We start from the raw sequence: 14500 nt of genomic DNA, 5'->3' as shown, positions 1-14500 counted from the left end.
GTCAAAATGATTACTTGCCTACCAGTTTCTTTGTCTCTGCACATCTGTTGCTACCAAAAAACACCACAGCTGCGCATTGCAATTCCCTCTATCTTATATACACAAGACAATCAAACCAATGCTCACGACACATCATATGATGTCAGCACTGCATAATCCTATATGATTCACCAGAACGAATTATTGAATTAATAATGTCTTATAATAAACCTGGCTAATTGATGTCGCGATTAACCCCTAAAGGGGGCGATAATAGCAGGCAGCCGCATCACAGTGGTGCAGTTTTGCTCGCACACTATTGCCCCATAGTGCCATTGGAAAAGGTGTAGTTATTTCCTGCGGTGCTGCTGGTGATAATGTGAAAAACCTTATTGCCCCAAGCACTGCTAAGAGATAACTCCATCCAAACCCCACCCACACTCCTCCTATTCCCCTAATTTTAATCATACCACCACGATGCAGCCGGTACCGCACGCTATACCAGTACATCACAGAATAAAGAATATAAGAATAATGAATGATCCTGTAAGTCCTGTAGGGCTAAGTATGTGCCATTCAAAAATCATAAGTTGTTCTTTGTATATGTCTTCCCCATGTTTGTTAAATACCTGATGGATGACAAAAATTTAAGATCATGCTCCACATATGCCATCTTAACCCAATGTTCAATTAATGGGGCATGCTCCTTATTTGTCTGTAAATAACTAAGACGTTCTCTAATATAGACTCCTAATGTGCGTTTGGTTTGACCTATATATATCAAATCGCAAGGACATACCACCGCATACACTACTTGTATTGACTTACATGTGTAATGACCCCTTTGTACTTTCGTGTCAAATTTGGATATCTAAATACTAGAGATGTGCTTCATTTAAAGATATCGGTTCTGGCTTTGGATCGGGCGCTCCGCAGAAAATTTCTTTTTCCCACGGTTCGGGTTTTTTTGCAGCAATTTCCAATGAAGTGCGTTAGTGCGCACTAATGGACCTTACTGCTCACTAACAACAAGTTAGTGTGCACTATCTCAGCATTAGTGTGCAGTACACCGAATGAGATAGTGTGCACTAGCTAGATGTTAATGCACATTAAGACCCGTTAGTGCACCCTAATAGAACTTACTAAGTATGTAGTAGTGCGCTGTAACTAATGTTAGTGCACACTAAAAAATGCAACTTAAAATTAAAAAGTATCAATTCAGAGGAGTTCATTAGCTAGAAAAACAGTGTGCACTAATTGGTATTACTGCTCACTAAGGGGTAGATTTTCAAAGATATACTTGCGTAACCCCCGAAAACCTACCCCTGCAAGTATGTCCCGGGGCTTTCAAAAACGGGTGGTCTGTGGGCGGGGCGGTGGTCCCGAGTCCTCTGGCACAGCGGCTGTGCCAAAGGTTCGCTCGCCGATAGCCAGCCGGTGTGCACAAGTTACGCCTGCCTTGGGCAGGTGTAACTTTGACAACAAAAGGTGTAACTTTGACAACAAAAGGTAGGGGGAGGATTTAGGTAGGGCTGGGGGTGGGTTAGATAGTGGAAGGGAGGGGAAGGTGGGGGGGAGCCAAAAAAAAGTTCCCTCAGAGGCTGCTTTGATTTCGGAGCGGCCTTGGAGGGAATGGGGAAAACCATCAGGCCTCCCCTAGGGCTCAGGACGCGCAAGGTGCACAAGTGTACACCTCCTGGCGTGTGCTGACCCTGGATTTTTTAACATGCGCGCAGCGGCACGTGCATGTTATAAAATCGGGTCTACATTTGTGCGCGCCAGGTAGTGCACACAAATGTACCCCGCGCACGTAAGAATAAAAATCTGCCCCTAAGAGATATGCAGTGCGCAGTAACTCCGTTAGTGCGCACTAACACAAAATATGAATTTTGCAGAAATTTCAGCAAAAATCGCTTCGTATATCGGCGCTACCGAACCATGACAAATTAAACAATATCGTTGACATTGTCTAATTCGTGGAAAACAAATGCACATCCCTACTAAATACTGATATACTTAATAAGTGGGTACATACTAAGGAGGATCTACACGGATACCAACCCTTCAAAATTCCACTATTATCTTGGGGGTTGACATCATTAGAAAAATCCAAATGATCCCTGAAAGATCTATTTTTATGAATGGCAAAAACCAGGAACTTCTTTAAACAATGTGTCCCCTGTTGATTGATGATATCTACTTTTTCTTTGTTTCCTACTTAATGGTACATTTTTTCATTCATTAAGAACATAAGAAATTGCCATGCTGGGGAAGACCAAGGGTCCATCAAGCCCAGCATCCTGTTTCCATCAGAAGCCAAACCAGGTCACAAGAACCTGGCAAGTACCCAAACACCAAGTCAGTATTGAGGTGGATCTTGTTCTATATTGTATTTGCCTTTATTTGATCGATTCTTCCAAATTTTAGCCTTCTAAGTTTTAAGGATCTTCATTGTAACAAATACAGTTCCTGAAAACTGTTTTGTTTCTTGACTTGATTGTAAGTTACATATAGTAGGAACTGATTCTATCTTATAGCACTGCATTCATGTAAAGCTGCTATAGACATAATTGAAGTATTAGTAGAAGTTTATCTGTTAAACCACTAACTCTAGGAAAAATGTTGAATACAGAAATAGAAACAATTTATATACCTTACAAGCCGTTAAGCCCGTAACAATGGGCTACATTAAAAAATGTTTTCGGTCCATTTTCGGACACTGCACCCATCTACACTTCTTTTCCCTCACTCCCTCTTCCCCTTCTCATTCACCACAGTCACTCATCCTCCTCCCCCTTTGTCACTCACCCCCCTTCCCTCCCCTGCCCCCACTCAAACTCCCTCCCCTCACTCTCACCTCCCCCCTCATTCTCCCTCCCCTCACTCACCTCCCCCCTCATTCTCCCTTCCCTCACTCTTACCTCCCCCCTCCCCTCACTCTCCCTCCCATCACTCACCTCCCCCTCCCTCCCTTCCCCCTCATTCTCCCTCCCCTCCCCTCACTCTCATCTCCCCCCTCATTGTCCCTCCCCTCACTCTCACCTCCCCTCACTCTCACCTCCCCCATTCACCTCCCCCTCATTCTCCCTCCCCTCACTCTCATCTCCCCCCTCATTCTCCCTCCCCTCACTCTCACCTCCCCCATTCACCTCTCCCCTCATTCTCCATCCCCTCACTCTCACCTCTCCCCTCATTCTCCCTCCCCCACACTCACCTCCTCCCACTCATCTCCCCCCTCATTCTCCCTCCCCCCACTCTCACCTCCCCCCACTCACCTCCCCCCTCATTCTCCCTACCCCCATTCTCACCTCCCACCACTCACCTCCCCCTCATTCTTCCTCTCCTCACTCTCACCTCCCCCCACTCACCTCCCCCCCTCCCCCTCCCCTCCCTCACTCTTCACCTCCCTCCATTCTTCCTCCCCTCACTCCACCTCCCCCTCATTCTCCCCCCCCCTCACTCTCACTCCCCCCTCATTTCCTCCCTCCCACTCCCTCCCTCCCTCTACCTCCCACTCTCATCCTTCCCGCTTTCCACCCCCCCCTCCCTCTGTGCTCTGCACCCCGCTCCCCGGAGTCTCCGCCCTCCCTGGCGCGCACCTCGCTGCTCTTCTGCCCGCCCATTCTCCCATATCACCGCCGCCGCATCCTCCAGCGTAGTCCCCCACACGCCCACCTCCTCCCTCTCTCCTCCTCAGTCTCCTCCACCACTCCACGCCCCCCCTCGGCCCCCCTCACTCCCTACCCCTCTCACTCCCACCACTGCACCTCCCCCTCATTCTTCCTTCCTGCCATCTCACCTTCCCCCACTCACCTCCCCCCCCTCCCTCCCCCTCATTCTCTCCTCCCCTAACTCTCACCTTCCGCTCATCTTCTCCCTGCACCTCAGCCCCCGCTCCGCCGCTGCTGCTCCTTCCAGCGCCAACTTAGCTCCGGCTCTGACCTCCGCTCTGACTGACGTGCTCTCCCGCCTGCGGCATGCGCAGTAGAACTGCTCTCTACTGCGCATTTGCGGCACGTCGGTCAAGCTTCATTTATCTAGATAGATTCTTGCTCTTTTACCTATATATTCACTACTATGTGTTAGTATCATTTGGAATAACCTAAATGTAACCTCAAGACACATTTCTTTTCAATATATTAAGAATGCTTAGCAAAAGTCTCATATTGTGCCAAAATCGGGAGATGTGCACACATGTCGGACATGCAGGTTCCCTGCGGATTAAAAGCCACCTACATTTGCAAGCATCTCCCTATGCACGAAAATCTCACTCCAAATCCAAAAGGGACATGCTGTGGGCATAGCATAGGCTTTCCAGGTGGGGTCGAGAGATGTGCACACAAATACTTAAGCACCTGGGGGCAGGCCCAGGTCCCATGTCACGTAACTACTTTTGCTATGGAGGAGGTGTAAGTTAAAAATAAAAATAGCCATCCCTAAGGAATTTAAAGGGTCTTGAGTAACTGGTGGGAGTGCAGGCTATTAAACCCGGGGGTTTGGAGGAACTAGCTCTACACTGGTCGAACTGGTGGATGAACTGATAAAGTTGGTCATGGCGTGGACATGCACTGATTATAATATTCCCCCACTTGAGCGGCTCATACTAGGATGTGTGTAGCTGTGTGTGCCCAGTTGCAAAATAGGATGCACACTAGGGATGTGCAATTGTTTTTCCAGAATTAGGCAATGTCAACAATATTGCCTAATTCAGAATGGTTCGGGAGAACTGAAAAACGATTGAATTTTTTCTGAAATTTTGGAAAAAATTCATTTTTGAGTTAGCACATGCTAACTCCGGATAGCACACACTAACTCTGCCAGGTTAGTGCGCACTATCGGAAGTTAGTGTGCACTAACTCCCGACAGTGCACACTAACTCTGAAAATTGGGGCCCCCGAAAAAAAAAACAACTCTGAACCTTGGGAAAAACGAAATTCCCACAGGGGGGGCCCCGAAATGAAGCCCGACACGAAATTTTTACCTGAAGCATATCTCTACCAACACAATCGCCCAGGCTATTTTATAATTTAGGCATGTATGTGCGTATATATGTTATTAAATAGCCGTGTCCCTTGGCGCATGCCAACGCACACGCATTAATGTGCACCAGTGCAGCCCTTTGAAAGTCACCATAATTATGTGCACCCATATGTGCTCTGAATTTTGATCTTTTTGTTTTTAAATAAGAAATAATTTCTACTCTAGAGGAAGAGAAATCCAATCATTTTTATAGCACTAAGAATGTCACTTTCGTACACGTGTATTAAAGTGCAAAATGACAGAAAAGCTCAAAATTGGAAAACCCAGGGTGATAATATAGAGAAAGCACTTCTAGACTTTCTTTCAAACACCTCCAATAAAACAATGTTAGACAACAGAATCTGTTATATGAAACTACTTCATGCCTGATGGATAAATGTTGAAACAGACACTATTACAACTGTATGAGAATCTCACAAAGTCCAATAGTCTGAGCTAATAGCACTTTTTTAGTCCTTAAATTAATCTCTTTAAAAGCCCAGCAAACACTATTACGCAATGACGGGCTTCCCAATCTAGCATCCCTTTTGGATACCATGAGACTTCATTCACTGGCTATGGGATTTTTAACCACTTCATGTTGCCCTCCCTATTTTGTTCATCATGGTGACAGTCCTTGGTCGAGAGGAAAGGACTGCAGCTCTTTTCAGAGCCTGATAGAAATGTGCCCTCTGCTAACTAGTGTAGGTGGCTGCTAGACAACAGCCAGTGTTCCCTCCCTCCCAGTGAGTATGAATGCTGCTTCCTGACACTGGATCAGCTTGAAAAGCAGGATCTGGGTTCAAAATTGAACTCAGAGCTGCCACTGGGCTGTCAGTAAGCTGCCACTAAGCTTGGCCAGGCTGAAAACACTTTATTTGATATACAGTACTTTTCAATCTTATTCTAGGACTATTTTACTGCATGACCTAGTGGTTAAACTAATATATTAGGAGCAGAGAGACCTGGGTTCAATTGTTACATCTGCCACGAACACTTGTTGCAGCATGACTTCCTATTTCAAATTAAATTGTAAGGTTGGGACAGAAATATATTGCACATTGAATAATTTGTTATTTATTTGTAAAAAAAAAAAATTAAAAAAAAGAATTGATAGCTCACCAATTGTAATAGCACCAAAATGGTTCACAATAAAAAATGAGCAAAAACAGCTTACAGTCATAAATATTTATAATAAAAAAAAGAATACATTTCATTAAAAAGATCACCTTTACCCTTTTACAAATCTCACTGTCCTATCTATTTCAACAGCTTCTATTTCTGCCTGTTCTGTTACCCACTCTCTAACCATATTATCTAAATTGATAGTTCTCCACCTTCCTATCCATATACATTCTTGAATAGCCATGAACCCTGTTCTTCTCTTCTTAAAAAGCACTGGGGAGTATATTCCAGAAAGCTTACCCAAAATACCTAAATCCCAGCCATTGTGTGAATATCAGCCTTATCTCTCTCAGAGACGGTAACATCAGCAAACCTCCTATGAAGATCTTAATGACAGGCTAGGTTCATACCTGCTGAAGTGCACCGCTAAATAGCTTTGTAAACACTTACAAATCAAACATAAAGCCTTGAATTTGTATATCATCTCTAATAGCAACTATTGAAGAGAATATAAATCGGGGACTATGTGATTTATTTCCTCTCCCCCTATAGGCAGTCTAGCAGTTGTTTTTGGTCGCAATTGAAGTCTTTTAAGAATTTTCTCAAAGACCCTGGTACAAAAAGTTGAAATAATGAAGTCAACTTGTTATAGACAAATAACATAGGGATGAATACTGCATGACCCTGCTGTCCCATCCCCCAATAAACACAGAGGGGCGGATTTTAAAAGCCCTGCTTGCGTAAATCCGCCCGGATTTACGCGAGCAGGGCCTTGCGCGCCGGCGCGCCTATTTTACATAGGCCTGCCGGCGCGCGCAGAGCCCCGGGACTCGCGTAAGTCCCGGGGTTTTTTGTCGGGGGCGGGGCCGATCGATGCGGCGTTTTGGGGGCGGGACATGGCGTTTCGGGGGTGGGCCCGGGGGCATGGTTTCGGCCCGGGGCGGTCCGGGGGCGTGGCCGCACCCTCCGGAACTGCCCCCGGATCGCGTCTCGGCGCGCTAGCGGCCCGCTGGCGCGCGGGGATTTACTTCTCCCTCCGGGAGGTGTAAATCCCCAGACAAAGGTAGGGGATTTACGCCTCCATTCCCTCCAAGGCCGCTCCGATTTCGGAGCGGCCTTGGAGGGAATGGAGGCAGGCTGCGCGGCTTGGCACGCGCCGGCTGCCCAAAATCGGCAGCCTTGTGCGCGCCGATCCTGGATTTTAGCAGATACGCGTGGCTACACGCGTATCTGCTAAAATCCAGCATACTTTTGTTTGCGACTGGTGCGCCAACAAAAGTACGCGAACGCGCATTTTTTGAAAATCTACCCCCGAAAATCTTTTGGCATTTAAATTGGCCGCAGTTTATTGCAACAACATTAACCCGAGTCCTTACAACATTAAAAATTTTAACAACCCCCAACGCCACCCCCTCCCTGTCTCCACCACCTTGTCCCCAGTGGTGAAGTATAACTTCCCCTCCACCAACCCCGTCTACTCCGCCTCAAACCAGCGAGAGTAAGCTCAAACCGAGAACTTTGGCCCCGTAGTTCTCCAGATCTCCCATGTACCAGCCCCCCCAACTACACGAGGATCTCCCCCAAACCCCCACACTCATATCCCTGCCCCATTCGTTTGGGCTTGGGTTTACCGCCTCAGACAAGCTGATTATATCAGCTTGCTCCCCCAAAAAACTGCGGCCTCTCACCACTTGCGAATAGCTTGCTCCAGCCCTTCCTGTATGGAGTTATTGAAGAGATCCATTCCTACTTCTGATAGGTGGATGCCATCACGTCTAAATAACCCTGGTTCCCCTGCCCAAGACCAAGGATGCCTAATCCAAAATCCTCCTTCCCATCCCATCCATTTTACCAACTACCTATTCCATTTTTTGACCCCGGATTTCCAAATCATCTCATCTATATTTCTGAAGTGCACAATTATCTCTGACCATCCTAAAACTATACGTGACCATCGTAACATCACTTGGGAGAGGTCCTTTTTCTTGCAGGTAAGAAGCTCCTTACACAATTTGGAACCAATATCATTTCCTCCCAAGTGAATGACTAATATATTAGGTTCCCCCCACATCTGGATTCTCTCGGACAGGAAAGGCAGTAGGTCATCTCAAAACATGCCCCTTTTGCTGAACCAGGATAGGCACCATCCCGCCCGATCAATGTCCAAATGTTCCCCGTACGGACGCTTCAGCGCTCTTCTCTGCGCTCGATGGATGTAAGAATGAGCCATGATCCAGACACATCCTTGGAAATGCCGTACCCCCACACGCTCTGCAACAGAAATATGAGAATTAGCAAATTCAACTGATACCCCCAGTCCCCTTGTGCTTCTGAGTCATCGTACCTTAACTGAGCCCTCCGGTATCACCCTCTGACCCATGACGAATCTAATGTCAGACATACTATCGACAAGCATTGGACTTCCAACGCCCCAACCCTTTTATGCCTTCATCTGACATACCGGCCTCTGCAGCAGAAGTGGCTGCTCCAATCCAAAACGAATGAGAAACTACAATAACTTGGATCCCCTCCTGCCACTCTGTCTGTCAAACTCAGGACCTTAGCAAACTGGTAACACATCAGCGGAGTGCCATCCTCGTGCACCAGGAACGTTCCCTTTTTAGCTGGCTGCAGGACAATGTATTCCTGTGCCTGCCGAACTGGACATGCTAACACATTATCCGCCTTCACTAATGTCACAAAAGCACCTTTACCGATCTGGTCCGTTTTGGATCTAGGAATAAACAATCTTACCCTAAAATCAAAATTTGCACACACTGCCTGGTTAATCCACCATTACCCTCACCATGGCTCGACTTGGCTACTAACTCACTGATTCGCATAGCACCAAAAAATGCCCACGTGAAGGCGACCCGGAACAAAACTATTTCGAAGGCAGACCAACATACTAGGAGCAATTTTTGTACTAGTTGCTCCAAATCACCGTAATGAAGTGATCTCCTTGTATGCCCAGGGGACCCCATGTCACACTTCCAACCACCCATCACTTTCTTCACTCGAAAACTGCTCGAAGGATTAATCCTCCCTCTTAATGTTTAGAAAAAGGCAAAACTGGCCAGCTGTGATCGCACCGTGGCTACTGAAGACCCCTTGTCTTTGGCCTCTAGTATGAACTGTATAATATCGTGATCCATCATCTCCCTTATGCTTCGCCCTTTATGTCGCAAAAAACCTGACACTGCCGCCTGTCCTGCAGTGTAAGCCTTCCAAGTTGATGATCGAGTTTTGTTGTATGCCAAGCCTCCCTCTCCAAATGACCTCCTCAGGTAATGCTCTGCCAGAAATTATGGGAATGAAAAATTGGTACATACCCCTCCCGTCCTTTCCCCCTTCGCTCTCCTACCCAACCTCCCCTATTGCTCCATAAACTATACCCCCTATGTTATACTCCTGAAAGTCCCCTACCCCTTCCCTTTATTACGCACTGCTTTGAAGGTTGTCTTAGGAATTTAGTTTTATGTAAATTATAGATTTTATGTATTTATTTATTTATTTATGTTTTTGGGATTTTTTTTTGCTTGGTGCTTCACTAAACTTTACTATGGGCGCTTGACTTGGCTCGTCCCCTTAATACCAGCTGACTGTATCGCTAGGTTACACTTAGACACTGGGTGTGTCCCACTGCAAGAGGAACACGCATGCCTAAATTTACACTTGGGGAATAAGCAAGTCGCCCTGTTGAAACGCCAGCATACATCGGAACCGCTGGGAGCACTTCTGGCTTCCTGCCCTTTTGTAGGGGTATTGGACCTCGTGCACACCTAACTTCCCACTGCCCGCTAACTCCACACTCGCTATACTTCTTGAGGTGCCCTGATCGGATTTGCCTGCCCCTGCTCCTTTACTTGTCATTTGGGTGAGCCACAGGTTTATGTCCTGTGTTCCCCATGACATGAATCTATTCCCTGCCATTTTGTCTCGGAATCATTCGTCATAGTTGAGCCATGCCCAACCTTCATAATCCTTATACGCACCCAGGATACTATCACCATAGGCTATTAAAACCCCGTACTGGTCTGGCTGGTAATGACTAACTATGCTTACTAACCTGAGGAAACCTCTAATCCAATTAAGTATGTTCTTTGCGACTTTTGGTTCCGTGTAGTCCCCACCTTTTTTCTTCTTATTCTTTCTATGCCTCTTCTTGTCACCCCGTCTACCTGCTAATAAACGGAAGATATTGACATATCTCCTTTTCCTTATCCTGTGCCTCGCGGGCCTGGGCACTCCCTCCCACAATTCAGTCAAGGAAGCTAGAGCTAGGGTGACCCATGTCCTGACTGGGACCCACTCCCGTAGAATGATCAAACTTTCCTGAGGCAGAGCTGTCCGAGGAGGATGTAGTGGATGAGTCTGAACTCTCCGTGGAGCTATCTTTGTGACTCCTCCTTCTCTTCCTGCCCTTGGTGATCATGTTTGCACCTTGCCTGACCCCTGCCTTCATTACCTTCTCCTGCTCTTCGCAATGTTCCTGACATAGGTTCTCCCGCTCCTCGTTCCCATGGCTCTCCCCACTGTGCTGGCCTGGTACCAAGGCCTCCTGCATTTTGGTTCCTCCAATTCTCCCTGCACGATGTGTTTGGCACCTCCTCTTCTTCATATCCTGAAAGGACAGAAAGACCAGCAGCAGTATCTCGCCCTGACACAACCCTCTCAGATGAGCTCCTACCCTCCTTTTGGGCAACCCTCCCTGAAGAAAATCCTTGCTACTTTGAGGGTACTCTCCTTGATGGAGAAAAACCTGAGGAGACCAATCCCCTTTACTGGCAATGAATCCCGGAGCTGCCCCTGTAAATTCCCCTATGTTTCGCCTGAAACCCCCTGCCCCCTCCTCACCAACCCTCCTCCCAGTTCTCCTGGCCTGAACACCGTACCCAAAGCATTGACCGGCTCTAATTCCCCTGCTGCGCATCACCACCTCTTTCATGGAAGCATAAGATAAACCACACTCACCGCACGCTGTTCTCTCTTCCCCTGCTGTCTGCTCAGGAAACCTCTGTCCTTGTTTCACCACTCTGCTCCCGCCCCCGCTGCGACCTCGAATTGCCAGTCCTCCCCGGTTTTCCTCTAGGGCTATCGACCATCTTCCTCCTCTCCTCATGCTCGATGATGCTCCCTTTAGCGTCATTTGACCTCGTGCGACTCTTCCTCCCTTCTGTCCGTCCGCCATTTTGTGCGTTGGTGCCTCTCTTCTCTCCTACGCTTCCCGCACTGATTTTTATGCACCCCCCGGGGCCTTGACCGACCCCGAATCGACACTCATGACCCATGCCTCAATCTCCGCAAGCAGAAGGGGCTTGGTGGGCTATCCTCAACCGCCGTGGCCATCTGGTCTCGACCACCGAGATCGCTGTGGTGGAGGACGCTGTCCTCTGGTCCTTACTCCTGTCCACTCTCCCTCACCGCCTCAAGTTCTTCCTGGGAATAGGCCTCAGGACCGCTTTCCCTGGAGCTGGCATCCACCCGAGGTGGGGAATGAGGCCTGTGGGCAGACGCGCTGCCGCGGCCTGGAAGGGGCTCAGTGTGTCTCGTAGGGGTATAACCCTTACGCCCTTTTCTAGGTAGGTTTTGCGGTGTAACTGCCCTGGCCCCTTTTCCTTTTCCTTTGGGCATGGCAGGCCGTTAGCTTCACTTACGTGACTGCATAGTATCCTGCAGACCACAACAAGTCAGGCCCCTTGATAACCTCGCTGCTATCTGGCTATTGGCATCGGAACTCCTCTGCTGGGGGATTTGAATGCTGAATTTTCAGCCGTGTCCTGCTCCTATTGGTCGATAGTTCCCACCTCACCTAAACAATCCCCTCCCTCCCCCTCCCCCTGTTTGCTACACTGCAACTATCATGCAGATTCCCCCATGTTATTATCGCAGAGCCAGACAAGCTGGCGGTGCTAGTCTTTATGATTATGCACTTCCTTCTGCATAACCTTTGACAAAAAACAAGCAGTTTGAATACTATGGAGAGCTTACCATTCCCCCCCCCCCATTTTATATCTTAGCTTAAAATTTGTTTTTTAAGTCTGGGGAAGACAACCATTTTTAAATAGAAAAATGTACAATATAGGTTAGAAAAGGTAATGCCTCTTGACTTAACATTTATCTACTTTTGCTGGAACTGGATCTAATCTACAGGAAGACAGTTTCATTGTACTCAAAATTTTATGAATGTCATACATTCATAATATTAATAGTGCATTAAAACACTGGAGGAATGTAGTTCCTCCACTTTATCAAAGCAAACCCAGCTGCAAATAAGTATTCAAACTCTTAGGCACTAAGGACTACGTCCTTGGGACAGCAAAGGAGAGAAAGTAGTCCCTTAAACGATAATTGAATTTGATTTATTATTTCTTCAAAATGTTGTACAAAATCATCTGCAGTATTAGAGGATGGATCAGATAAATCACTTCCTTAGTTACCCGTATATTGATAGAGACGTTTTGGACAATTCTCAGCCTTGGAAAGCTGTTGCTGGTTTAGGGCACTATCAAATGCTGAAATAATAATATTCCCAAGGACAGACAGAAGAAATTGAAAGCAGCTACTCCTTCATGCATACCTTACTTTTTCATGTTGATATGTTTTGACTGGTAGAAATTTCGTTGAGTAATCACTACAGTAAAGATGACCAAGACTGTTCCTTAGAATATTTGAAACTGACTCCTGACCCTATAAATATGCAGAAAGAGTCTACTGGTATATTTACTCAAATAATTAAAAAAAAAGGATGATACACAGAGAAACAGATAAGAAATGACCATGATCTTTTTCTATAAAAACAAATCAATTTAAACCAAAAGAGAATGGATTTATAGTAACAGAGTAAAATAAATTAATGCCTATTAATTACAGAATAACATAGCAGTTTTAATTAAGGACTTTACATGTTTACTTTTATTTTATATCTCGCTTTTGTGCCATAAGCCTAGGATAGCATGCAAATTCACTAAATACAATAAATACATAAATATAACCGCAGCATCGTAATATAGACAATCAACACAGAACAGCAAAGCAATCACAAACTATAATTAGCATGATAGAAGGCAAAAAATGATCAACTGGCCCTTCCGCTCTGTATGATCACTTATGAAATGTCGCTTCTTATTCAGGATAGTTTTGTCATCTTTCTCATTTATACTTTACTATCTTGGGCAGGTGGACATGCAAATTCCTCCACTTAATTCATACCCAGTACCCCTTTTTTTTAAAAGGACACATATTCCACTAAGTCATGCTTCTGTCATCTCTTCAATTTTGTAATCTAAGGACAATCTGGAAATGATTCAAACCATTAAGATCATCCGTTACCTCAGGAATATCCATAGGGATGAATTTTTAAAGCATTGCTCGTGTTAAAAGGCCCATGTACATGTGTGTAAGGGCTAGACATGAGCAATGAGTGGAGGAGGAGACTAGTGGTTAGAACAGTGGGCTACAAACCAGGATTCAAATCCCACTGCCACTCCATGTGACCTTGGGCAAGTCACTTCACCCTCCTTTGCTCAGGTACAAAGCATAGATTGTAAGGCCTCTGGGGATAAGGAAATACCTAAAGTACCTGAATGTAATCCACTTTGAAGTGCTGAAAAGCAGAATATAAATACATTTAAAAAGCTGCAAATGACATACATATATGTGTAAGCTAAAAAAAAAAGGGGAGGGATTTGAGGTGTTCCAGAACAGGGCCAAGAGTTACTCACATAAATCCATATTTTAAATCCGGCAGCTGCAGCATGCAGTGGGCTGTTATCCGCGTATGTTTACTTCTAATTTTGATGAGGTGCAATCTGCAGAAATCTCTGTTTAGGCCTAAATCAACTGGGTGAGGGATCTGTTCAAATCGGGGAATGCAGGCTGAAGAACTAGAGGGGTCTGGATGAGCTTGAGATGGACTGGGCAAACTGGTAGACTAACTGGTAATACTGGGAATGGCCTTCATGCGAGCATGCTTTAAAGTCCACTTACCTGCGCATGTTAAAACTGTCAAAGTTCTATGGAAGATTTGCAAAATACATTAGAAATCACTTAAAATTAGGAGCACACCTGCATGCATGATTTAAAACTTCAGGATATGTTTGCTCCCATACCACCCATCCATGCATGTATTAGGGATGTGCATTTGTTTTCTACGTATTGGTAATCTGCAACGTATAGGGCCATATTCGTTGTATTCGTGCGGAAGTGAAACGTATCGTGACTCCCCACGAATACAATGAATCTTCGCCAAATTATTCGGCCGTCTAAAGGAGCGAATGTAAACAAACCCCCCCCCCACCCTCCTGACCCCCCCAAGACTTACCAAAACTCCCTGGTGGTCCAGCGGGGGGTCCGGGAGCCATCTCCTGCACTCATG

The sequence above is a fragment of the Rhinatrema bivittatum genome, chromosome 9 (assembly GCF_901001135.1).
Source record: "Rhinatrema bivittatum chromosome 9, aRhiBiv1.1, whole genome shotgun sequence".
NCBI lineage: Eukaryota > Metazoa > Chordata > Amphibia > Gymnophiona > Rhinatrematidae > Rhinatrema > Rhinatrema bivittatum.
The sequence above is the reverse complement of the archived record's forward strand: the minus strand, read 5'-3'. Positions refer to the sequence as shown.